The 24812-nt window shown below is 41.7% G+C and overlaps 1 protein-coding gene across 2 annotated transcripts in view; it reads right to left on the reverse strand.

Moving 5' to 3' along the window:
- The window catches only part of cep85l (centrosomal protein 85, like), a 289277-nt gene that overhangs the window by 130421 nt on the left and 134044 nt on the right, over nt 1-24812 (reverse strand). The gene's annotated exons all lie outside the window — the stretch shown is intronic.

Below are 24812 nucleotides of genomic sequence, written 5' to 3' on the forward strand. Positions count from 1 at the left end.
AAAAATACTCAATTCATTGGAACAGCAGAGAAAACTTTACTATAATTGAAAACAGGAAGGTTTGAAGCATCTCAATTTTGAAGGAGACCTCCATTGGAACAAAGTGTAATAACCATAACCTATCCAAAGCTTAATTGCTTAGTTGATTCTAAATTGGTAGTAAACATTGACAAAGCAGAGGGGTTTGAAATTGTGCTTAAAAAGCAGAGAAGTCTGGCACTAATATTGCAAAAAAACATAATTTCAATACATCCCAATGCACATCACAACCAACAAAGCATTTTAAAGTGTTTTCACTCACTATAAAGTAAGAAACATATAAAAGTGCATTCAGAAATGTCCACAAACAGCAACCTGAAAATAGCTAGATAGGCTGCTTTAATTACGCTGGGTGAAGGATGAACATTGGCCAGATACAGGGAAAATTCTCCTGCCTCCTTCAATCATGTCCACCCGAGAAGGACTTGAGGTTAATGTCGCATCCGATGGGTGGCAAATTTGACTGTGAGACACTCTTTCTGCCCTGCAGTAGAATACCAGCCAAGATTTTATGCCCAGATCTCTGAAGCCGAGTCTGCAACTTTCTTTGTGACTCAGTGGCTGTCGCCAACATGTAACATGGCTCAGCTCTACTTTTTATGTAAAATCACAACTTTGGTCAAGTCATTGGTCTGGATTTTTATGGTAGCCAGGCAATGAAACTGGCACTGTTCATTGTCTTTATTCCTCTGAAACTTACAACAACTTGTGGATCCCGCACTTCCAAAGCTGACAGAACCATGGAAGCTGCTCCCCGTGTGTTCCTAAGCTTCTCCACAGGGGGGTGCTGTCACTCATATCCAGAATATTCTGTCCATTCTGGGCATTACACTCCAGGAAGGAGATTTTAACATTTGAGGGAGTGCAAAGAAGACTTGCCGAAATTATATAGAATTACTCAAATGAGTTAAATTGCAAGGAGAATAAAAAAGTTATAAAAGTGGTTGCAAATCCTAGAATTCAGAAAGTTTAGGGCTGATTTGGACAAAGCTTTCTAGATAATTAAGGCGATTCTTTAGGGAATTCTGCTGGTTGAAGAATCTGGGATGAGGAGATACAGCCTGAAAATTAGAGCCAGGTCTTTCAGGAGTGAAGATAGAAAACATATCTCTAGCATAACAGTAGGACACGTCGGGAACCCACCCCCAAACGATAGATGATACACAGATGTTGTTAACTCTGAGATTGATGGATTTCGGATTGATAAACTAACAGGAAATAGTTAATAGAAGGTTAGAGGGCTGGTGGGAGTGTAGCACAGGAGCCGATGTATGAAGTTCTGTCACAGATCAACCATGGCTTTGCATCCTACATGCCCCCACTGGACACATTTGCGACAGCAAGGGCATGTATATATGTTGGCTGGCCTTCCCTCACACCCTTCTGCTGACCCCCACCTCATTTCACTGCCCATCAACCCGCCGTGTTTGCATGAATAATTAAAGGTGGGTTAGGCTTAGCCTATAGTCTATCCACTAGGAGAGTGGGAAATCCATTAATTTATGGCCGAGCAGACAAGAAGATGGAAATTGGGTTTGCACAACTGACCAGGACAAGCCCCCCCACCCCCCCACACACTTAAGATTTCACCAGCACTTCTTTCCATACTGCCAGATCTCCAAAACCAACTGCCCCTCCCCCCGCACCAAGCTCTCTCTCCTTGGATTCTCACATTTCTGCCCCACTCTCAAACCCTGAGACTTTCCTTTCTGAATGTGCCTGACCATTCTCATGCTTCTTCCTACAGTACCAGCAATGTGCAGTACTGGTATCCTCAGGACGGCTGAAGCTGGCAGAGATGAACAGTCTGCACACCTCTGAAATGCAGCCCATGATTTCTCTGAATGCAGGAACAAGTGCCTAAACAGCTTCCGGGCAGTCTTGGTTCCCCCATGCAACTGGCTACGATTACTAGGGGCGGAACAGAACTAATGACTGATCTGTTCCTGTTTATATATTCCACACAGTAAGTTCCTGCTCTGTTGGTGAAGATCTGAAGAGATGGGCTCAGATTAGCCTAATGACTCTGTGAGCCTCCTCAGCAAAATCACAGTTTATCTTTTACCTCTCCTCCAGTTCCCACATATCCCCCTGAACTTTAATTCCCATTGTACTCAAAAACCTCGGCAAGAACAGGGACGCTTGACAAAAGAAGGAATTAAACCATGGCACCTATCAAGTGTAAAAAGCAGAAGGGAAATCCAATTAACAAACACTGACCTCCAAACAAGGAACTGTATAGAATGTGAGGAAGAAGTGAGAGCTTTAAAGATTAAAATGCTGGACAGGAAGGAAATATTTAACAATATACTTACAGCTATTACAATGCAATGATTTTTTGAGATAAATTGGTATTTTGATAGACATTTCAGTCCCACAATATTTAGAAATTGCAGTAATAGACTCCATTACTTCTGCAGCATTACTGGCGAAATATGCCCTCTGGTGTTGAACCTGGGAACTGCAGCTTTATTCTGCCAACAAAACCATCATCAGTACAGAGCTGGCTGCAGTTCCAATTTGTTTCCTCGACTCTTCAGAATTTCAGAGCACTGTGAATTTTTCATATTTTCGCATACATAAATTAAAATGTTTCAGCATGATCAATGTTTGCTCAGTTGCATAAATATATAAGAACACAGGAACAGGAGTAGGCCATTCAGCCCTTTAGGCGAACATGAGGACTGCAGATGCTAGAGATTAGAAGCAAGAGTGTGGCACTGGAAAAACACAGCAGGGCAGGCAGCATCCGAGGAACAGGAGAGTCAACATTTCAGGCAAAAGCCCTTCATTCAGCCCCTCGAGCCTGTTCTGCCATTCAATGAGATCATGGGTGGTCTGTCGCCTCACTCACATGGCCTTTGGCCCATATCTGTTAATATCTTTGCTGAACAAAAAAATCTGTGACAGATTTAAAACTAACAACTATGAGTAAAACCTTGGCAAATGTGGGGTTACAGATGGCTGCTGTTCTGTGGGTCAGTGCAGATATGATGGGCCGAATGGCACTGTGGGGAGGCTCTAACTCTGTGAACTGATCGAGCACCAGCTGCCATTTGCAGAAGAGAATTCCCAACATCTACCACCCTTTGTGTCTAGAGGTGCTTCCTAACATCTCTCCTGGGCTGGCTGGCTGGTCTCTCAGTGGCTCAAGGTGGTGTCTCGACTCGGTATGTGAGTGGGTCCTGCCTGGGTAAGCTCCCGAGGCACCTGGAGGGATCAGATGAGGGCAGTTTCAGCAAAAACGATGGTATCTGCTGAGGTGACAGCAAGAGCAGACAGCGGAACGAGATAAGCAGAGGACTCATCAATGACTGTTGAACTTTGAACTTATTCCTTTATTTTCCTAGTTTAAACTACAAAAGACTTTAATGTTAACTATTACCAATTTCCTTATTTTTCTGCTATTCTATGAAGTAATGCTTAACGTTTTAACTATTTCTCTTACTACCGTAACCTAAGCTTTTTTTTAATACTGGGTAATTTGGTACCTAAGGTAGCACCATGGACGGTAACATTATACAATCTTCACTGTACTCCTGTACTTGAGTTCACGTAACAATAAAATCTAAAATCCGAATCCAAACAGTCCAGCCCTAATTCTCAGACTATGCCCGTAGTTCTAGAATCTCTAATCAATGGAAACAGTTTATCTTTATCGAACATGTGTTTTCCTATTTATAGCTTGAAGACTTTGATAAGATGTCCTTTAACCTTTTAAACAACAGTGAAAACTGACCTAATCTGTAAAATCACACCATATAACTTGGCCCCTTGTTGTCCAGGTATTATTCTTATAAACCTTTGATTTACTCCCTCCAACGTTAATATACCCTTCCCGAGTTGTGGTGCTCAGACCTACTCCAGGTGGGGCCAAACCAGAGTTTTGTATAACATAATTCTGCATCCTTGAACTCCAGTCCTTTCAATATAGAAACAACAACTTCTGGTATACAAATTAATTCTAAAGGTACAAAAATGCATCTATTCCATATAATAAAATTACATGTCACAACTTAAGGTATAGCTTTTGACTGTTTAGTCCTATTGTTTTGTGGACATGATATTTAATTTGTGAGGTGCATCTTTTATTTCTGTTGACAAGAGAAGAAATGTAAAACAGGCCATCAACTTAATGGGTGAGCCCTTCCAGGCCTTGAATAACATAGGCTATGGTTGAAGAATAGGTAAAAACAATGACTGCAGATGATGGAAACCAGATTCTGGATTAGAGTGATGTTGGAAAAGCACAGCAGTTCAGGCAGCATCTGAGGAGCAGGAAAATCGACGTTTCAGGCAAAGGCCCTTCATCAGGAATAAAGCTATAGTTGAAGAATGTCTAGCAAGGCCTTTCACCAAATCATGAGCAATAAGTCACATTTTCCAACTGAATTCTGAACAAATTCGTGATGATGAGCGATGGGAGATCTATGAACAGGGGTTATCACTCAATGTTAACATTACCTAATCTTGCCTCATTTACAGGAGAATGTGAGGACTGCAGATGCTGGAGATCAGAGCTGAAAATGTGTTGCTGGAAAAGCGCAGCAGGTCGGGCATCATCCAAGGAGCAGGAGAATCGATGCTTCCTGAAGAAGGGCTTATGCCCGAAACGTCGATTCTCCTGCTCCTTGGATGCTGCCTGACCTGTTGCGCTTTTCCAGCAACACATTTTCAGCTCTTGCCTCATTTATAGCCAGTTTCCCATTCCACGCCAGATAGAGACTAGATGCCAAGAATTCCTTACATGAAAAGGCAAAGCAGATATCGGAGGATTCTTGCTCACTGTTTTCTCCTCCGGATCTCTATCTTGGACACCTGGCGCTAACATCTCAGGGCACACTCCACAGACAGCATTGGCATTCATCTCCCATTACACATATTGGCATCTGACAGAAAACAGCTTCTCCACATCCCGATGGCACACCTGCGATTCACTTACAGTAAGTGTCTGCACTCTGCGTGGTCTTCGAGCAGGCCCAGTGTAGAGGTGGATGGGTCTAGCACAGATCTCGAGTGGGCCATTACCTATGTTTTGGAAGCGAGCACAGGACCTGGCGTCAGAATCAGTGGCTGGAGGCGACATTGGTGAAAGATGGCACCTGAGGATTGGTGACTTCAACATTGGTTAGATCTAGTGAAGACGGCAGCAAAGTAATGGCAGCGGGATGGTGATGCAGGTATCGTTGATGCTGACTCAGGACTAATGGATTCTTTTGAAGCGATATTTGTTTTTCTTCCATATTCTTAAGTTATTCAAAATGGCACCAAATCGCAGCGACAAATAAGGGCTTTTCACTGTATTTTACTGTTAAATACTTGTGACAATGAAATCATTTGACACTTTACAGGTGGGGACGGACATCCAACTCATGGACTGGACAAGGTTGCAGCTTAGGGCGGTTCACTTACTGTATTAACACTCACTCACCTTAACCCACCTCAAGTCTCACAGCATCCAGGCCTTGCCTTGCTTTTTTGTGCATTGCCCCCTCAGCCAGAGCTCAAAGTCTCACAGTATTGCCTTACAAATTAGCACTGATAGAAAGCCAGGCAGCTTGCCATGCTGGACAACAATGATTAGTCAAGGGGCTGGACATGTTGTTGTACAGCACCATGCTGTGTGAGTGAATTGACAGCACAGAGGTCATGCAGGGGGGCACAGGGGTGGATGACTGTGAGCGATGCTAGCCATAGCTGAGAAGAGTAAAGCATGAGTCTTAGTTGAAGATGGGTGCAATAGCAGAGATTGAATGATTTGTTGACGTAGCAGAGAGAAAATGGTGCCACTGACAGTGGCAGAGTAGGTGAGGTCATTGACCTTCCACCTAATTGTGCTGGGCATTCCTCCAGTTGGCTGAAACCACACCAACCCGGGTGGCAACATTGGACCAGGCTGGCAGGACCTGGTGTCATGGTCTCTATTGCCAGACCTGAGGGAAGGGGATGGCAAACCGTAAGAGCAGTCCTAGGCTGACTGCGCTTGTCAGCTGCATGAGACTTTTAAAGATGGTGCCAGTGCTAGGAATGCTGGGATACCCCAGCAGAGCAAACTAATTGGATTATGCCAAGTGGGAGAATCAGGTTAGCAATGGATGAGAGAAGCTCCATTGGGACATGCTTGGTATTTAATGAGACAGGTTTAGAATGATAGCACAAGAAAACTCACTATGATTTGTGAAGTGAAGCTTTCCAGGTAATAAGTTAAAAATGACTCTTTTCCAAAATATGACAAACTCCTAGCCCGAGTGTCCCATTTCAATCCAGCTCGATAATATAAAGTGGTTGCCAGGCCTTTTAATTTCTGTTCAACACTTCCACAGAAAGTGGGCTTTGTTCATTTTTCAGATATTAGTTAATCTGTTTAAAAGAAATAAGCTATCAACTCAAGGAAAATGAGACACAAGGTAAGTTAATGTGAATGCATTGTACAATGCTCTATCATGGGGAATTAGGCTCCAAAATCTAATTTCTCTGAATTTTCTTTCATTTTTGTGTCACATGGCATTCATCATTCTGGTTACTAAGAGCTTCTGTGAGTTTTTGTGAGCAGCAAAATAAAATCCAGAGCTCTGGTAATGGTCCTACCTCCCATTCTATCCTTCATATTGCAGTCATCAAACGATTTGAAAATTGTAAATGATTAAAAGGAAGAACTTGCATTTATGTGGATGCTTCACTTCCTCAGGATATCCCAAAGCTTTTTACAGCCAATTAACTGCCTTTGAAGCACAATTAATGCTACAATGCAGGAAAATACAGCAACCAATTTGCCATTATGACATTAGTCAATTGGGTAAATGTCATAATGGCTCCCAAATGATGAAATTAAAACACACACAGAAACGGGCAGACTTAATGAACAGTCTCAATTCCACTGAAGTGTTGCTTGTTCATTTGTGATTTATTGCTACAGTGTAAAACTATGCCTCACTGGTTTCAGACGAGATACAGTGTATCAGTACAAAGGCACATTATGCATTTTAGTGGGTGGGGCAAAATATCTCGGAGAGATGTACAGTACTGGCCTCAACACTTGGCACATTTTTCATAGGGTCAGAAGTACACCACACAGTGCACTTTATTATTTCATGTCACTTTGTATCTAATACAATCAATTTCAATATTAGTTCTCAGAGAAAAAAAAATTGCAATCTGTGTCCTGAAATATAAGTGCACCAGTAAAAAAAATACCAACACCCTCTGTTCATCACGCATTATCACTTTAGGTTTGCTATATGGCAACTGTGAAAGCCAGTGACAATAAGGCAAGGTCACTCAAATCAGGAATAGCAGTGATTCTTCCTTCTTATTTCTTATTATGATGTCAGTGACACCAGCCAGGATATAATTCCTACCCTTGTTAAAATACTTAGACCCAAAATGGATGGCCTTCTCTTTCAAACACTACAGTCCTGTGGTGTTCCCATCGCGGGATATTGAATTATGTTAATGAAGGAATGGCAATATCGGTCCATACAATGGTGTATGAATTGGAAGTGATGTGGTTTCTGTGATACAGCTGCTTTTGTTTTTTTTTGAGGTACCGTCAACTCTGTACAGAGGAACCACAATTACCCAGCATTCGATTATCCAAATTTTGGATTATCCAGCAAGATCACAATTCCTGATGCTTGGCTAAACTATATCATCCAGCACTCGATTATCCAGCACTCGATTAACCGAACAAAATACTCCCCGCCGTGTCCCTCAGATGATCATACCACAACCACATTGCACACGGCAGTGATGGTAAAGCTTAACACTGAGACCAATGCTATAGGAACAGATTCAGCAAGATACTTTATTCTGGATGATATACACTTTCCTGAGAACGGGTCACAGCGGTATATTTCCAAAGAAGTATTCTTCCATGTTTAGTCGATGGACCTTGCAGCAAGAGGAAAAGCTTGAACAGGATCGGGAAGTGAGTTGGTATGACTGGTCTCGTTTGGCTTCTTCTGGTCAATAATACACCCATGATGTTGATGACGTGAGATTCAGTGATGATGGTAACGGGGGATGTCTGGTGTTTCCCCCTGGTTGAGATTTCGAAGTCAATTCTCAAGATGTCTGTATAATTGGCAACTTGCATTTATTTTCAATCTCCAGCTTTTTAGCCACTGATATGTTAAGCTGCTTTATGTGGAATGTTTAAGCTACTTCAGAGGGCAGTTAGAAGTCACTCATGTGCCTGATTATGAAAGACCACCTCCCCACTGCAACAGTTCCCTGTGAAGTTGTTGCAAAGCCCCACAGGATTAGGTGGGCAGTCTTCAGGAGGGGAGGGAAAACCCTGAGCTATGACTGAGTTGCAGTGGGCTCAGCAGTAACGTCATTAGGGCTTCTTAACATCGATTCTCCTGCTCCTGACCTGCTGTGGTTTTGGAACATCACACTCTCGACTTTAATCTTCAGCATCTGCAGTCCTCACTTTCACCTAATAACCTTAATTATCAACCCTCAGCAACAACCAGGAATACCATGTCTCCCTTTCCCTTTCTGCCCTCCTCTGAACCGAGGAAGGCTTTCCCACCGCCAGAAGACAGATGTGGACACTCTCCTACGATGAAGTGAATCCAGCTGCCATTTTTCTGTCTGAGAACAGCCATGTTTCTGGTATTCAGACAGGCTCTAATGCAATGAGGGGTGCATCAGGTTCCAAGAGATCGATTGTGTTAGGGGACTCTCTAGTCCGAGGTACAGACAGACATTTCTGTTGCCAGCAGTGAATAATCAGAATGGTGTGTTGCTTCCCTGGTGCCAGGATCAAGGATGTCTCAGAGAGAGTGCAAAATGTTCTCAAGGGGGAAGAGGGCATTGTCCACATTGGAACCAACGATATAGGAAGGAAGAAGGTTGAGATTCTGACAGGAAATTACAGAGAGTTAGGCAGGAATTTAAAAAAAAGGAGGTCCTCGAGAGTAGTAATATCTGGGTTTTTCCTGGTGCTACGAGTTAGTGAGAATAGGAATAGGAGGATAGAGTAGACAAATGCATGGCTGAGCAGCTGGTGTATGGGAGAAGGATTCACATTTTTGGATCATCGGAGTCTCTTCTACGGTAGAAGTGACTTGTACAAGAAGGATGGATTGCACCTAAATTGGAAGGGGACTAATATACTGGTAGGGAGATTTGCTTGACCTGTTCGGGATGATTTAAACGATTAAAGGTGAGGGGAGTGGGACCCAGGGAGATAGTGGGGAAAGAGATCAATCTGAGATTGATACAGTTGAGAACAGAAGCGAGCCAAACAGCCAGGGCAGGCAGGGAGAAGGCAGAGAACAAGGTAGGACTGATAAATTAAACTGCATTTATTTCAATGCAAGAGACCTAACAGGGAAGGCAGATGAACTCAGGGCATGTTTAGGAACATGAGACTGGGATATCATAGCAATTACAGAAAAATGGCTCGGGGTGGATAGGACTGGCAGCTTAATATTCCAGGATACACATGCTACAGGAAGGGAGGCAAGAGAGGAGGGGGAGTAGCATTTATGATACAGCATCACAGCTGGACTGAGGGAGAATATTCCCATAAATACATCCAGGAAAGATATTTGGGTGGAACTGAGAAATAAGAAAGGGATGATCATCTTATTAGGATTGTATTATAGACCTCCTAAAGTACCTATTAGAGAAGGTGCAAAACTTGACTTACTCTTGGGAAATAAGGCAGGGCAAGTGACTGAGGTGTCAGTGGGGGAGCAACAATAATTCTATTAGTTTTAATATAGTGATGGAAAAAAATAGAACAGATCTATAAGTTGAAGTTCTAAAATGTTGCAAAGGCCAATTTTGACAGTATTAGGCAAGAACTTTCGAAAGCTGATTGGGGGCAGATGTTCGCAGGTAAAGGGACAGCTGGAAAATGGAAAGCTTTCAGAAATGAGAAAACGAGAATCCAGACAAAGTATATTCCTGTTAAGGTGAAAGGGAAGGCTGGTAGGTACAGGGAATGCTGGATGACTAAAAAAATTGAGGGTTTGGTTAAGAAAAAGAAGGAAGCATATGTCAGATATACATAGGTTAGATCGAGTGAATCCTTAGAAGAGTATAAAGGCAGTAGGAGTATACTTAAGGGGAAAATCAGGAGGGCCAAAAGGGGACAAGAGATAGCTTTGGAAAACAGAGTTAAGCAGAATCCAAAGGGTTTTTTACAAATACATTAAGGACAAAAGGGTAATTTGGGAGCGAATAGGGCCCCTCAAAGATCAGCAAGGCGGCCTTTGTGTGGAGCTGCAGGAGATGGGGAGATACCAAACAAATATTTTGCATCAGTATTTACTGTGGAAAAGGACATGGAAGATATAGACTGTAGGGAAATACATGGTGATGTCTTGCAAAATGTCCATATCACAGAGGAGAAAGTTGTATGTCTTGAAACACATAAGTGGATAAATCCCCAGGACCTGATCAGGTGTACCCGAGAACTCTGTAGGAAGCTAGGGAAGTGATTACTGGACCTTGTGCTGAGATATTTGTATCATTGATAGTCACAGGTGAGATGCCGGAAGATTGGAGGTTGGCTCATGTGGTGCTACTGTTTAAGAAGGGCGGTAAGGACAAGCCAGGGAACTATAGACGGGTGAGCCTGACGTCGGTGGTGGGCAAGTTGTTGGAGGGAATTCTGAGGGACAGGATGTACATGTATTTGGAAAGGCAAGGATTGAATTGGGATAATCAACATGGCTTTGTGGGTGGGAAATCATGTCTCACAAATTTGATTGAGTTTTGTGAAGAAGTAACAAAGAGGATTGATGAGGCAGAGCAGGAGATGTGATCTATCTGGACTTCAGTAAGGCGTTCGACAAGGTTCCCATAGGAGACTGATTAGCAAGGTTAGATCTCATGGAATACAGGAAGAACTAGCCAGTTGAATCCAGAACTGGCTCAAAGGTAGAAGACAGAGGATGGTTTTGGAGGGTTGTTTTTCAGACTGGAGGCCAGTGACCAGTGGAGTGCCACAAGGATCAGTGCTGGGTCCACTACTTTTCATCATTTATATAAAATGATTTGGATGTGAGCATAAGAGGTACAGTTAGTAAGTTTGCAGATGACAGCAAAATTGGAGGTGTAGTGGACAGCAAAGAATGTTACTTCAGATTACAATGGGCTCTTGATCAGATGGGTAAGGGGCTGAGAAGTGATGGAGCTTAATTTAGATAAATGTGAGGTGCTGCATTTTGGGAAAGCAAATTTTAGCAGGACTTATACACTTAATGTTAAAGTCCTAGGGAGTGTTGCTGAACAAAGAGACCTAGGAGTGCAGGTTCGTAGCTCCTTGAAAGTGGAGTCGCAGGTAGATTAGTGAAGAAGGTGTTTGGTATGCTTTCCTTCATTGGTCAGAGTATTGAGTACAGGAGTTGGGAGGTCATGTTGCGACTGTACAGGACATTGGTTAAGTCACTGTTGGAATATTACGTGCAATTCTGGTCTCCTTCCTATCGGAAAGATGTTGTCAAACTTGAAAGGGTTCAAAAACAATTTACAAGGATGTTGCCAGGGTTGGAGGATTTGAGCTATAGGGAGAGGCTGAACAGGCTGGGACTGTTTACCCTGGAGCATCAAAGGCTGAGGGGTGACCTTATAGAGGTTTATAAAGTCATGAGGGGCATGGATAGGATAAATAGACAAAGTCTTTTCCCGGAGGTTGGGGAGTCCAGAACTAGAGGACATAGGTTCAGGGTGAGAGGGGAAAGATATTAAAAAAAGAGACCTAAAGAGCAACTTTTTCATGCAGAGGATGGAATGAGCTGCTAAAGGAAGTGGTGGAGGCTGGTACAATTGCAACATTTAAAAGGCAGCTGGATGGGTATATAAATAGAAAGAGTTTGAAGGGATATGGGCCAGGTGCTGGCAGGTAGGACTAGATTGGGTTGGGATATCTGGTCGGCATGGACGAGTTGGACCGAAAAGTCTATTTCTGTGCTGTACATCTCTATGACTCAATGACCCCTCACATTAAATCTGGTCTTTTGGATCTGTAACGATTCCAGACACTGCAGAGTTTTCCTTTGGACACTGGCCTCCGTTTTGGTCAGGTTCGTTGATGATATCCAGAATTGAACACTGCCTTGCTATGAGGGGAACTATTTTCACCTCTTCTTTGGCATTCATCTGTTGTGTTTACAACTTGACTACAGCAGTGAGAGGATCTGGAGTAATACTTCTATCACAATCCAAATGTAGCTGTAGCTTAATAATGCTATTTATAATGACTTTATCTTGTGTCTTGTGCACCAGATATAACTCAACAATTATTTGCAAGGTCAGGTTGATGCCAAAGACATAACACCGTTTTAAATTACTAGTAGACCAGCTACTACTGGTCTGTGAATCTGTAGCACTTCAGCCAGCTATGTCATTGTCAATAGTATTCTTTGTGTCCTGTGGGCACTGTCACTTCTCACTGTCCTGTGGAGTGAATGGAGTTGGCTGAGCATGGGAAGCTGTAATATTTGAGGTGAAGTCAATTTGAATAATCAACATAGAATCTCTGGGTGATGATGCAAACTGGACTGCAAAAAAATATAAGCTTATAATCATGGCCTCTGACAGCAGAGGAGTTTCAATGTGTGAACACTGGCTCGTGGCACAGATTGAGCACAATCATTTTTAAGAAAACATTTCACTGGCCCATTGTTAGCATTCCAGTTATTCATTGATATAGATTGAATGTTTCAGTCCTCCTCTTTGCATCAATTTTGGCTTTTCATTTATAGTCTAGAAATCTTATGCCCCAGAAATTGCTGAAGGCTTCATGTGCTCTGTTTTGCAGATGATGAATTTTAATATTTGGGTAATTATCCTCGGATAACATTGAGTGTGTAGTACACAGTCTCAGCCATGTTATTCAGACATTTCTTTGTAAATTTCTGTTGTGCTTGGCTACTTTCAGGTCAGGTAACTTTGGTAGCCATTTTAAAATACATCAGCTCACCTTTGCTGTTCTCTCTCTCAAACCAAAGTCCCTAGCTTTTAGTGCAATTTAAAAATTAATAGTCTATATTTTGTTATCATTTCAGAACAACGATGTGTCAACAATGGACTGAAGGTTTTATAAAATGCCCAATATGCAATATGTAATGATTATTTAAATCCAGTTGATTGATGCTCTCCTCAACAGAAATCAACTCCTAAATCAAAGGTTGTTTAATTTTTGTGAATTTTTTTTTACATTTTGAAATAAACACAATGCAAATGCAACATTGATAAAATACCTACTCCAGCATATGGCTGGGCTTGTATTGTACATGTCCTATCAATGTCATTTGTGTCACAAACATCAAAAGAACAATATTAGTAGGCAACTAAATTAGCCTTAAGATTCTTTCTAATAAAATTACAAGATAAATTCTGATGAGGAAGGCCATTCGTGGAAGTTTAGGTCATTGAGCTAGGAAAAGCTATAGTCTAGGGATTGCTGCAAGTAACCAGGTCCTAAATTCAAGATTGTAAGACAAATGAGGATGTGTAAAGACATATCACATATCTTAACTTATCCATCTAAAAACAAATTAATCCTCAAAGCCTCTGAGCAATCATTTTTAAAGCTATTCCATGAAGTCAACAGAATAATTTTAACCACTTCCATTTTGTTTATTCAGCAATGACAGTGTCACAGACTAAGCCTCGTATTTATTGCTCTTGGGCAATTAAGAACGAGTCTGGAGTAACATATATGTCAGACCACATGAGGATGGCAGATTTCCTTGCCAAAAGGACATAGTGAACCAAATCGATTTTTACTAGAATTGACAGCACTTTCATCGTTAATATTAGGCTAGCTTTATATTCCCCATTTCTTTTATTCAAGTCACATTTCATATTTAGCCTGGTGGGATTCAAATCCATATGTCCAGGCCATTGGTTTAGGATTCTGGATTATTAATCCAGTGACATTACCGCTATTCCAGCAGTTCCCCAGGCAATGGCTAAATAGGTTAAGTCAACTGGGAGATTTAACATTTGCCCATTTTGCACCAAAACTGAAGATAATCTGCTCTTCTCAGCAAACAGCCTAGTAGCAAGTGAGGTCCTTCATTAAACAAGCAGATTTGAATCTGATAATGTCATCAAGCCCCTGACCAGAATTTGAACTCTAGTCTAAGAAGGGAAGTTTCTCCAGTCTTCGCTAACAACTCCTCCCTTCCATTTAACCTCTTGTTTAGACATCATTCTTTTAATGGCCCAGAACTAATCTCCCACCTACTGGCCCGCTGCTCTCTTCCTCCGTTTTATTTGGGAAGATATCTGATGGCACAGAGGTGATGTCATGTCACTAACACTTCCAAGGGCTCACACTGCCAACACAAGTTAAATTTTCTTCTTTTGTTTCAGAATAAAGAACAGATTACAGCAGCCAAGTCATGAACGATAAGAATCATTATGTAGTGAAAGGCAAACTGTAAAAGTATTGTTAGCAGCTCTGAATTTATACAGCATCAAGAATAACTAATAACTGGTAGTATTCACTAGTGTGTCATAATGATAACAGATAAGGCATAGTCTTAGCAATTAATCAATTCTAATACTTCATGAATATTAAATGTTGCTTATGAAAGTAGCTCGAAGGGAAAAGCTAGCAAAATTCAAATGTTGCTTCAAAGCTTAAAATCCATTCAAAGTATTTCAAGACAAAGACCCTGATAAACTCAACTTTGGATGATATTAGAAATAATGATAACAAACGACAATCATTTGGTTATATTTCTTTCCATTTATTATAAGGTGCAGACAACACTACCAAGACCACATTCCTAGTTATCAAATAATGACAGATATTCTACCACTGCATTCCTTTTACTAATGGATTCCTGTGATGGTTACTAATCATTGTTAATATGAAAATTAAATACAACACATATGAAGGGATAGAAATTAGGATCAAATAGAAAATGTGTGACCTTTTCAAATGGCACTCTTAGCAGAACTGAAAATATAGTCTGGGATTGAGTTATGCCATTTCTCAGCTTTTTTTTCATCAATTTATGGGATGTGGTGTTGTTAGCTGAGCCAGCATTTATTGTCCATCCTTAGCTGCCCATGAGAACGTGGTGGTGAGCTGCCTTCTTGAACCGCTGCAGTCCAGGTGCTGTAGATAGATCCAGAATGCCCATAGGGAGAGAATTTGTCTAGACTTATCTAGAAACTCCCTACAAACTCTGTAATTGGCAGAACCTCTGCATATGCTTCAAAAGGTCATGTACTTAAGAGTGAACAATATTGGGGTTGCTTAATGGAAGGAGTTGCCTGTCCTCAGCCTGGACACAGATTGGAGGCAGTAGATAAATCTGGCAGAAAGAGGCAACATCAATCTGCTGAAGGGCATCTATGAAACTCTCATGAGAATGCACAGGATGATTTAGACTTTTAATAAAAGTGAAATAAAACTCTGGTAGTGTTGGCCCTGCTTTAAAAGTGATACAGTGGGGGCGCTGGTTTGTTGTATATCATTCCAGAAGACACAACTGCAGCTGCCAAATTATTCCTTATGCTGGGACTGCTGAGGACCATGTGACACAGGTTCCCTTGGAAATAAACGCCTCTACTTTGCAAACTCCACTTGAATCAGTGTTTAAAATCTGACTCTGACACTTGTGCCAGGATGCGCCATTCCACTGGGATCTACGATCCACATATTCTGGGAGTTTCTAAAATGATTTACAATTTCACTGGTTTGTAATATTATATTGATGCACGAAAACAAATTAAATGTCCATAAGAACTGAAGAATAAAGCATTCATTTGAGGCCAGCATGACAACATCCATACTCTGTTGGACTTGCTAATTCCGAACTGAAAGAATCCCTTGAATTAGCATCTGCTCAAACCCCGTGACTTTGTGAGCAAAAAAATGTCAAATAGAATAAGCCCAAACAGTACTAGATTTTAAAAAGAAGGAGGAGGCTTTCTCTGTTGAATGCTCTATTGTACAGTAAACAAAAGGCCCAGTTTCTACGTTTCTCTTTACAACTTCTGACATTTATCTTGCGCTTGTTAAGACAAGGGAAGTCTATGCATGGGAATAGAACACCTTTCTACTTTTGCCATCCAATGTCACCAAAGAAGCTGGGCCAATGGTAGTGCAGGCAAATGCCAAGAAAAGCTGCCCTCAACAATACCATTTAGCCTTAGACTCCGATTGTAAATGTGGAATCTCAGATATCTTCATGTCTCATTCTGATTCAAAAGCTCTGAGCGATAATATGAGCAATGCTGTACCTTTTTCTATTATTAACAGGAAGCTAGGTTGAGACTTCTTGAACCTACATCCATAAACACCACGTGGCATATTCCCTTCCAATGAGCTGACCATTTGTTTAAATTTAGATTTCAAAAATGAAAAAATGCATTCTAACCATTTTAGCATCCAATAATGGATTACCTTTCAATAATGTTGTGAGCACATGTTACAGGGTAAATATTTGTCTGGGTACATACTTGGTCTGCGTTTAAGCACCGCACAAGGAGTGCTTGACCTAACAGAGATGCCTATGTTCTGACACAAAGTGGTCATGGGGCTTGTTCAGAGTGAGCTCCATTCACAGGTAATACTTTAAGGCAACTTGCTTCAGGCAAGACATCAATATAACACTGTCTAACTCACAGGTTGTAGCCCTCTGGTAAGTTCAAGGAGGGAGAGCTGATGCAGGCTAATTGGAGACTTGAGAGATTGGGGTGTGGCTAGAAGTAGAGGCAGAGGCTGATGGACAAGGGTGGTGTCAGAAGAAGAAAATGATAATAACATCCTTGTAGTCCGATCAGCACACATGTGTTGTAGAATGGCGTTACAATCTGGAAGTGTTAAGAATAATGCCTTGCTACACCCAGTGTGATGATATCATACAGACCTGATGTCAGGACATCTTAGGGAGATATTCAAGAGAATATGATGTAGCATCTTGATCCTCCTCATGGTCTTCTGTACAATATCTATCATAGCACTGTAATTTATTATTAGTTATTGACATCCGATAAATGACGGTCTATACAGGACTAGAGCCTTTTCATTATAGACTACTAACTGGCTTTCCTTCACCACACCAGACAAATTGCCCTTGCAGATTCCCACCTTAATAGAGGATGGTGACAGCAAAGCTACTGCATAGTGAGCGATAGTGCAGATAGTCTCCTACAACATACTGGTCATGGTGACAATTGCGCATATAACAACCTGCCTCTCCAAGATTCACAAGGAGGTGATTTTTTAAAAATAATAATTTGGAAGCATACATTTTGTTATGCACTGAGGAATCCTGACCAGATGATTGCTGTACTTATCACTAATTCATTTCAATGAGTGTTAGACCCCAGTAGCAAATTCTTGGGTGTAAGACCAGATACTGACAAAGGAGACACCTAAACCTTTCAGTGGAACCAGCACTGGTACAGATTACACACAGGCCAACCCACTGCTCAAAGCTTTACACAGTGTTTATGCCAGGTAGGCAGCCTCAATTTAAACCAACTTTTTATCCTATTATGTATCTAAAAACAAAACAAGGCTTGAATTTATAAAGAAACTTATCCCAACTCACAAAAATAATCACCAAGTACTTCATACACAGCAAATAACTTTAACTTCAGTGGTTGTAGTTCTGCAACAATAAGTTACTAAAATTAATCTGCTTTCACTGGTGTTGGTTCAAGGATTGGCGTCAGGCAAAATTCTAATAATAGGTTACAACTACATTTGTAATTAACCATCATTCTTTTTCTCTGCTCTGCTTAGTTGGATGCATTATCCAACGAAACCTTAAGCACTTACATATTTCTCAAAGGTCAACTTTAAATACTGAAGCCTAAGTGTCAGAAATCAAAATGTTCTTGGGTGGTGATTAGAGGCAGAGTCTGAAGGGATCAGTGGTCCCACAAACCCAGATCAAGAAAGAAGCATAAAATAACTGATATTCTTCCAAAGCCAACCGCCTCCATTTTGTCCTGCCCCAATGCAAAAAACTAAAAAGTGAATATAAATTATCCAAAGATTATTAGACTGTATGCTATTTAAAAGTTGCAAGTCCTGAATGGCCCAAATGCAAAAACTTTGCTCTGAATCCTTGCAACTCCACTTCTTCAAAACATTTGACATGTTTTTTTGACACCCCTCAAGGCAAGGAAAAAAAATCATTTCTCAGATAAAAAGTTAAACTATTTTCAGATAGGCCCAAATTTAGAGCTTCCCAAAATAATTCCAAATGGGATCAGAAGCCAACATTTTGGGATGACAAAATCTGAGGCAGTAAATAGCTGTCATATGGAGCTCTGACTGAGTGAACAGCTGTGAGACAGATTTGAATTCACACATTTTTTTTGAAACTATGGACTAAATGGAAATTTAAGGCCCAGCTCCTGTAAAAGTATAAAAATGTGGTAGGCCTCACGTGCTTATAGGAAATAATGAAATCTCCATGTCATTCTTTCCAAACGTATCCTCCCATAACACAGCCTCTCCAAGCCACATCTACAGCGCACTTGAGGGGGTCACAAAAATATTCAGTGCTAAAATAGAGTTCTGATCGGAAAGAATTGGGAATTCTGCCCTAATTCTTAAACTCTAGCTGTTTAATACAATTACAATTGATGCTTATGACCACAACATGCCACATCCATCACCTATGTAGCTCATATTTGAAAGACTGCATTGGCATGACTTGGTTTATTTGTTCATGGTGTGAACATGGTTGGCAACATTTGTTCTCTGTTGTATAAGTGATAGTTCTGAAAGAGTTAAAGTTGAAGTTGCACTGAACTCCACCGAGTCTGATGACGTTACACAGTCTTGCCTGGGGAATCAGTCCACCTTGAATAAGATCTCAATGTGACAAAAGTATCATCGATAGCCCCTGCTAGTCTAATTATGCCTAACTAATCAATGTAACTTGTACCAATCACTATCATGTAATAAGCTCCATATTGTTATCTAAGACACATGCATTTTTTTTTGTTTAGACTCACCAGTGATCTTTTGACTACCACTGATTTTAAGGCAGGCTCTTAGGTTCAGCACAGAAAGGAAGATTGATGGCATGCAATCAACTTGGTGTCCAACATGATATCCCCCATCCCCAACTGTTCTTAAGAAGCTTGTGGTGAGCCATTTTCTTGAACTGCTGCAGTCCATGTGGTGTATTTACACCCAGAATGCTGTTAGCATGGAGGTTCCAGGACTTTGACTCAACAACGGTGAAGGAATGATGAGATAGTTCCAAATCTATTTGGTAAATAATTAGAACATGATGCACAGTTCATGCAGGTGAGGTGTGCCTCAGCCTGTCTCAAATAGTCAGTCAATCACAGACAGTACAGTACAGGAGGCTATTTGGCCCATTGTTCAGTGCTAGATTGAAGTCACCGTCTTTCATTTCATTGTCATGCTCTTTCTCAGTATCTTTTTACATTGCTCATTTGCAAAAACTTGTTTAATTTCTTTTAAAAATGGTGTTATCGTTCCTGCCTCCAATGACACTTCTCGTAAAACATTCTATGCTCTAAGGTAAAAACAATGACTGCAGATGCTGGAAACCAGAGTCTAGATTAGTGTGGTGCTGGAAAAGCACAGCAGTTCCAGCAGCACCTGAGGATCAGTAAAATCAACGTTTCGGGCAAAAGCCCTTCATCAGGAATGCAAGGGCTTTTGCCCGAAACATCGATTCCATGCTCTACATATACCCTGTGACACCTCGTTTCATTCTCCTCACAACAACCAAACCAGTGGAAATTTATTGACACATGAACACCATCTATAATTTTACAGACTTATTTTATGCACCTCAACAGTCTGGAAAAGAACTTCGGTAGTGTCTCCAACCCATCCTCCTCCTCCTCCTCTAACCAAAAAAGGTTCTGTATGCAGATTCAGTAAGGTTACTCATTTTTTCAATAGTCTCTTTGGGAATTATTCAAAATAGTGGGAGTGGATGTTAGGGCAGTTGCATGCTCTGTAGGATGTGGGAGGTAAAGGTCGCCACTAGCGTCCCCAATGATTTCATCTGCAGGAAGTGCACCCAACTCCAGCTCCTTGGAAACCACATTAGGGAACGGGAGCTGGAGCTGGAGCTGAATAAATTTTGGATCATTCGGGAGGCAGCGGGAGTTAATTGAGAAGGGTTACAGGGAGGTCGTCTCACCTCAGGTACAGGAAAAAGGTAGATGGGTTACGGTCAGCAGATGGAAAGGTAACAGGCAGACAGCACAGGGATTCCCTATGGCCGTTCCCCTCAATAATAAGTATACCGTTTTGGATAGAGTTCAGCGGGATGACCCACCAGGGAAAGCCATAGTGGCCAGGTTTCTGCCATTGAGCCTGGCTCTGTGGCTCAGAAGGGAAGCGGGAAGAATAGAAAAGCATTAGTTGTAAGAGACCCAGTAGTTAGGGGAACGACAGGAGATTGTGAGATAACAAACGGGATTCCTGGAATTTATGTTGCCTTCCAGGTGCCAGGGTCTGGGATGTCTCTGACTGAGCCTACAAGATTCTGAAGGGGGAGGGGGAGCAGCCAGAAGTCATGGTGCACATTGGCTGGAAAAGGGATGAGGATCTAAAAAGTGATTTCAGGGAGTTAGTTTGGAAGCTAAAACGCAGGACGGGCAGAATAGTAATCTCAGGATTGCTGAGCAAGGAACAGGGAGCGAGCATAGCTGAACACATGGCTACAGGGCTAGTGCAGAAGGGAGGGCTTCATATCTGTAGATCATTGGGGTACCTTCTGGGGAAGCTGGGACCTGTACATGAAGGGTAGGTTGCACTTAAGCTGGAGAGGCACAATGTCCTGGGCAAGAGATTTGCTAGAGCACTTTGGGAGGGTTTAAAACTAGTTTGGCAGGGGAGGGGGTGGGAACCAGAGCTACAGATCAGAAGAGAGGGTACTTGTTGAACGGGCAGAAATAGAATGCAGAGAGTCTGTCAGGAAGGATACACAGTTGATAGGGCAAAGGGATAGGTTAAAGTGTGGCTGGTTCAATGCAAGGAGTTTAAGGAATAAGAGTGATGAACTTACAGCATGGATCAGTACTAGGAACTACGGTGCTGTGGCCATAACGGAGACATGGATTTCACAGGGGCAAGAATGGTTACTGGATGTTCCAGGGTTTTGGTCTTTTAAAAAGGGGTAGGGGGAGGGGTAAAAGAGGAGCGGGAGTAGCTTTGTTAATTAGAGAGTGCACCACAGGCTGCAGGAAAGGTGATTGTTGAGGAGGCTTTGTCTACTGAGTCAGTAGGGGTGGAAGTCTGTAACAGGAAAGGAGCAATCACTTTCTATAGATCCCCCAGAAGCAGCAGAGAGATGGAAGAACAGATTGGACAGCAGATCTTGAAAAGGTGCAGATGGAGCAGAGCTGTTGTTATGGATGACTTCAACTTCCCCAATATTGATTGGAACCTCCTTAGTGTAAATGGTCTGGATGGAACTTATTTTGTCAGATGTGTCCAGAAAAGATTTCTGACTCAATATGTAGATAGGTCGACTAGGAGGGAGGCTATATTGGATGTAGTGCGAGGCAACAAGACAGGTGTCAGATGTCTCGGTGGGAGAGCATTGCGGTGACAGTGACCACAACTGGCTCACCTTTACCACAGCCATGGTATAAATTGGGACAATTGTTCTGTGGGAAAGGCACAACAGAAATAGGGAGGCTGTTAAAGGAGCACTTGTTGGGAGTGTTGGATAACTTTGTCCCAGTGAGACAGGCAAAGAATGGGAAGGTAAAGGGGCCTTGGTTGAAAAGAGAAGAAGAACTTCTCATCAAGAGGAAGAAGGAAGCTTCCTTAAGGTTGAGGAAGCAAGGATCGGGCACAGTTTTAGAGGATTACAGGCTAGCTCGGAAAGAACTCAAAAATAGACTGAGGAGAACCAAAAGCGTGCATAAAAAAGCTTTGGTGGGAAAGATTAGGGAAAACCCAAAGGTGTTCTACACACGAGGAATAAGATAATGATCAGAGAGAGGGTAGGGACGATCAGGGATAGTGAAGGGAACTTGTGCCTAGAGTCTGCAGAGGTAGGGGAGGCTCCACATGAGTTTTATTTTGAGTACTCACAAGATAGAAGGACCTTGCTGATAGTGAGAACACCTGATGGACCAGGTTAATAGACTTGAACAGATTGATATTAAGAAAGTGGATGTGCTGGAAATTCTGAGAAGCATCAAGATTGATAAGTCCCCTGACCCGGATCAGATATATCCAAGGTTACTATGGGAAGCGAGGAATGAGACTGCTGCACCTCTGACAATGATCTTTGCACCCTCACTCTCCCCGGGGATAGTACTGGATGATTGAAGGCGAATGTTGTTCCTCTGTTCAAGAAAGGGAATCAAGAAATCCTTGGGAATTACAGACTGTCTGTGGTAAGCAAGGTGCTGTAAAGGATTCAGAGACATAGGATTTATGACTATTTGGAAAAACATAGTTTGATTAAAAATAATCAACATGACTTTGTGAGGGGCAGGTCATGCCTCACAAGCCTTATTGGGTTCTTTGAGGATGTGATAAGAGAAGTTGATGAAAGTCGAGCAGTGGATGTGGTGAATATGGCTTTCAGTAAGGCATTTGATAAGGTTCCCTTTAGTTGGCTCATTCAGAAGTTAGGAGGTACGCGATACAGGGAAATTTGGGTCTGGATACATAATTGGCTGGCTGAAAGAAGACAGTGAGTGGTAGTAGATGGAAACTATTCCATCTGGAGGGCGGTGACCATGATGTCCTACAGGGATCTGTTCTTTGGCCTCTGCTCTTCATAATTTTTATAAATGACATGGAAGAAGAAGTGGAAGGGTGGGTTAGTAAGTTTGGTGATGACACAAAGGTCGATGGTGTTGTAGATAGTGTCAAGAGCGGTTGCAGGTGACAAACAGACATTGACAGGATGCAGAGCAGGGCTGAGAAGTGGCAGATGGAGTTCAACCTGGATAGATGTGAAATGATGCATTTTGGAAGGTCAAATTTGAATCTGAATACAAAATTAAAGACAGGATTCTTGGCAGTGTGGAGAAACAGCAGAATTTTGGGGTCCACATACACAGATTCTTCAAAGTTGCCGCCCAAGTTGATAGGGTTGCTATGAAGGCATATGGTGTTTTGGCTTTCATTAACAGGAGGATTGAGTTTAAGAGCCATGAGGTTTGGCTACAGCTCTATAAAACCCTGGTTAGACCACACTTGGATTATTGTGTCCAGTTCTGGTCACTTCATTACAGGAAGGATGTAGATGCTTTAGAGAGCATGCAGAGATTTACCCAGATGCTGCCTGGATTGGAGGGCATGTCTTTATGAAGAGAGGTTGAGTGAGCTAGGGTGCTTCGCACTGGAGAGAAGAAGGAAGAGAGGTGGCTTTGATAGAGGTGTACAAGATAATGCGAGGCATAGATAGGGTAGATAGTGAGAGACTTTTCCGCAGGGCAGAAATGGCTGTCAGAAGGGGTCATAATTGTAAGAGCAAAGTATAGGGGTGATATCAGAAGTAGGTTCTTTACAAAGAGAATGGTGGGTGCATAGAATGCACTGCCAGTGGTGGTAGTAGAGTCAGGGACATGAGGGACATTTAAGCGACTGCTGGACAAGCACATGATTGGCAGTAAATTGAGGGGTGTGTAGGTTAGGTTGATCTTAGATTAAGATAAATGCTCTGCACAACATAGTGGACCAGAGGGCCTGTACTGTGCTGTACTGTTCTATGTTCTAAGTTCTAACACCTAATTTGTAGGGTTTTCTTTGTAAACTCAAAAGCCACTTTCCTGGTATCATTTTAGTAAACATACACTCTGCTTCCCTTTGGTGAAAGTTGTCTTTTGTAGCTAAGTGGTAATCACACTCACAAAACAGAGTTAACACTTCGAATCCAGTGATCCTTTGTCAAAATGTAAGGTCACTGTACTCAAAACATTAACTCTGTTTTACTCTCTACAGAAGCTGTCAGGTCTGCCAAATTTCTCCAACACTTCCTGTTTTTGTTTCAGGTTTTTCAATATCCACAGTTGTTTTAGTATTAACTACGTATTTCTTTACAGGCTCTAAAGATCAAGTAGAGATAATATCAATTTGACACCTGATCGTGCAACAAATTTATTGCTGCACATGTCAGTCAATAGGTTGGTTCTTCAAATAATCCTTTCACATAATAGATAATAAACCTTTCACTTTAACCTTTCAGGAAAAAATATTCCCTTCTACTTCACAGATTATAATTGATGATTTAATTTTGGTCTGTGATGATGGAACTTCCAGTCACCCATCAGAAATTTCACTGTATGTCATAGATAGATCCATTTTCTTTACTAGGTTTAACAAAATGGAATGGTTTGACAGCTCCACTGATTTACATTCCATTAACATCACTGGCCGGAGAAGCAGCATCTAATAAATAAGCCCCTGCTGAGTTCAGCTGAAACATGGTTGCTAAGGAAGGAGACAAACAAAAATTACTGCATTGAAAAGGGCTTGTTCAAATGGCATTAGTTTAGTGTCTGAATGTAGGTCATCATTTCTACTTTACTATTAACAATTATGCAGTTACTATTATATAGCATTCACCAAACCTTACTTTGTCCACCATAGTTGGGAAGGTATGCCATTTTACAAAAGATGTCAATATTTTTTTCCCCAAAGTTCCTTCCCTTATTAGAAAGCAAATATTATCTCTCTCATGCTGATAGTTAGAAAGCTGTTTGAGATAAATGGTGCAAACGGGAGTAAGTGAGAGAATGCTGAACAGTTTAATGTCTGGTTCTGATGTCCAGTAAAAGAGGATTTAGAGGGGCAGAGATACTTTGCC

The sequence above is a fragment of the Hemiscyllium ocellatum genome, chromosome 3 (assembly GCF_020745735.1).
Source record: "Hemiscyllium ocellatum isolate sHemOce1 chromosome 3, sHemOce1.pat.X.cur, whole genome shotgun sequence".
NCBI lineage: Eukaryota > Metazoa > Chordata > Chondrichthyes > Orectolobiformes > Hemiscylliidae > Hemiscyllium > Hemiscyllium ocellatum.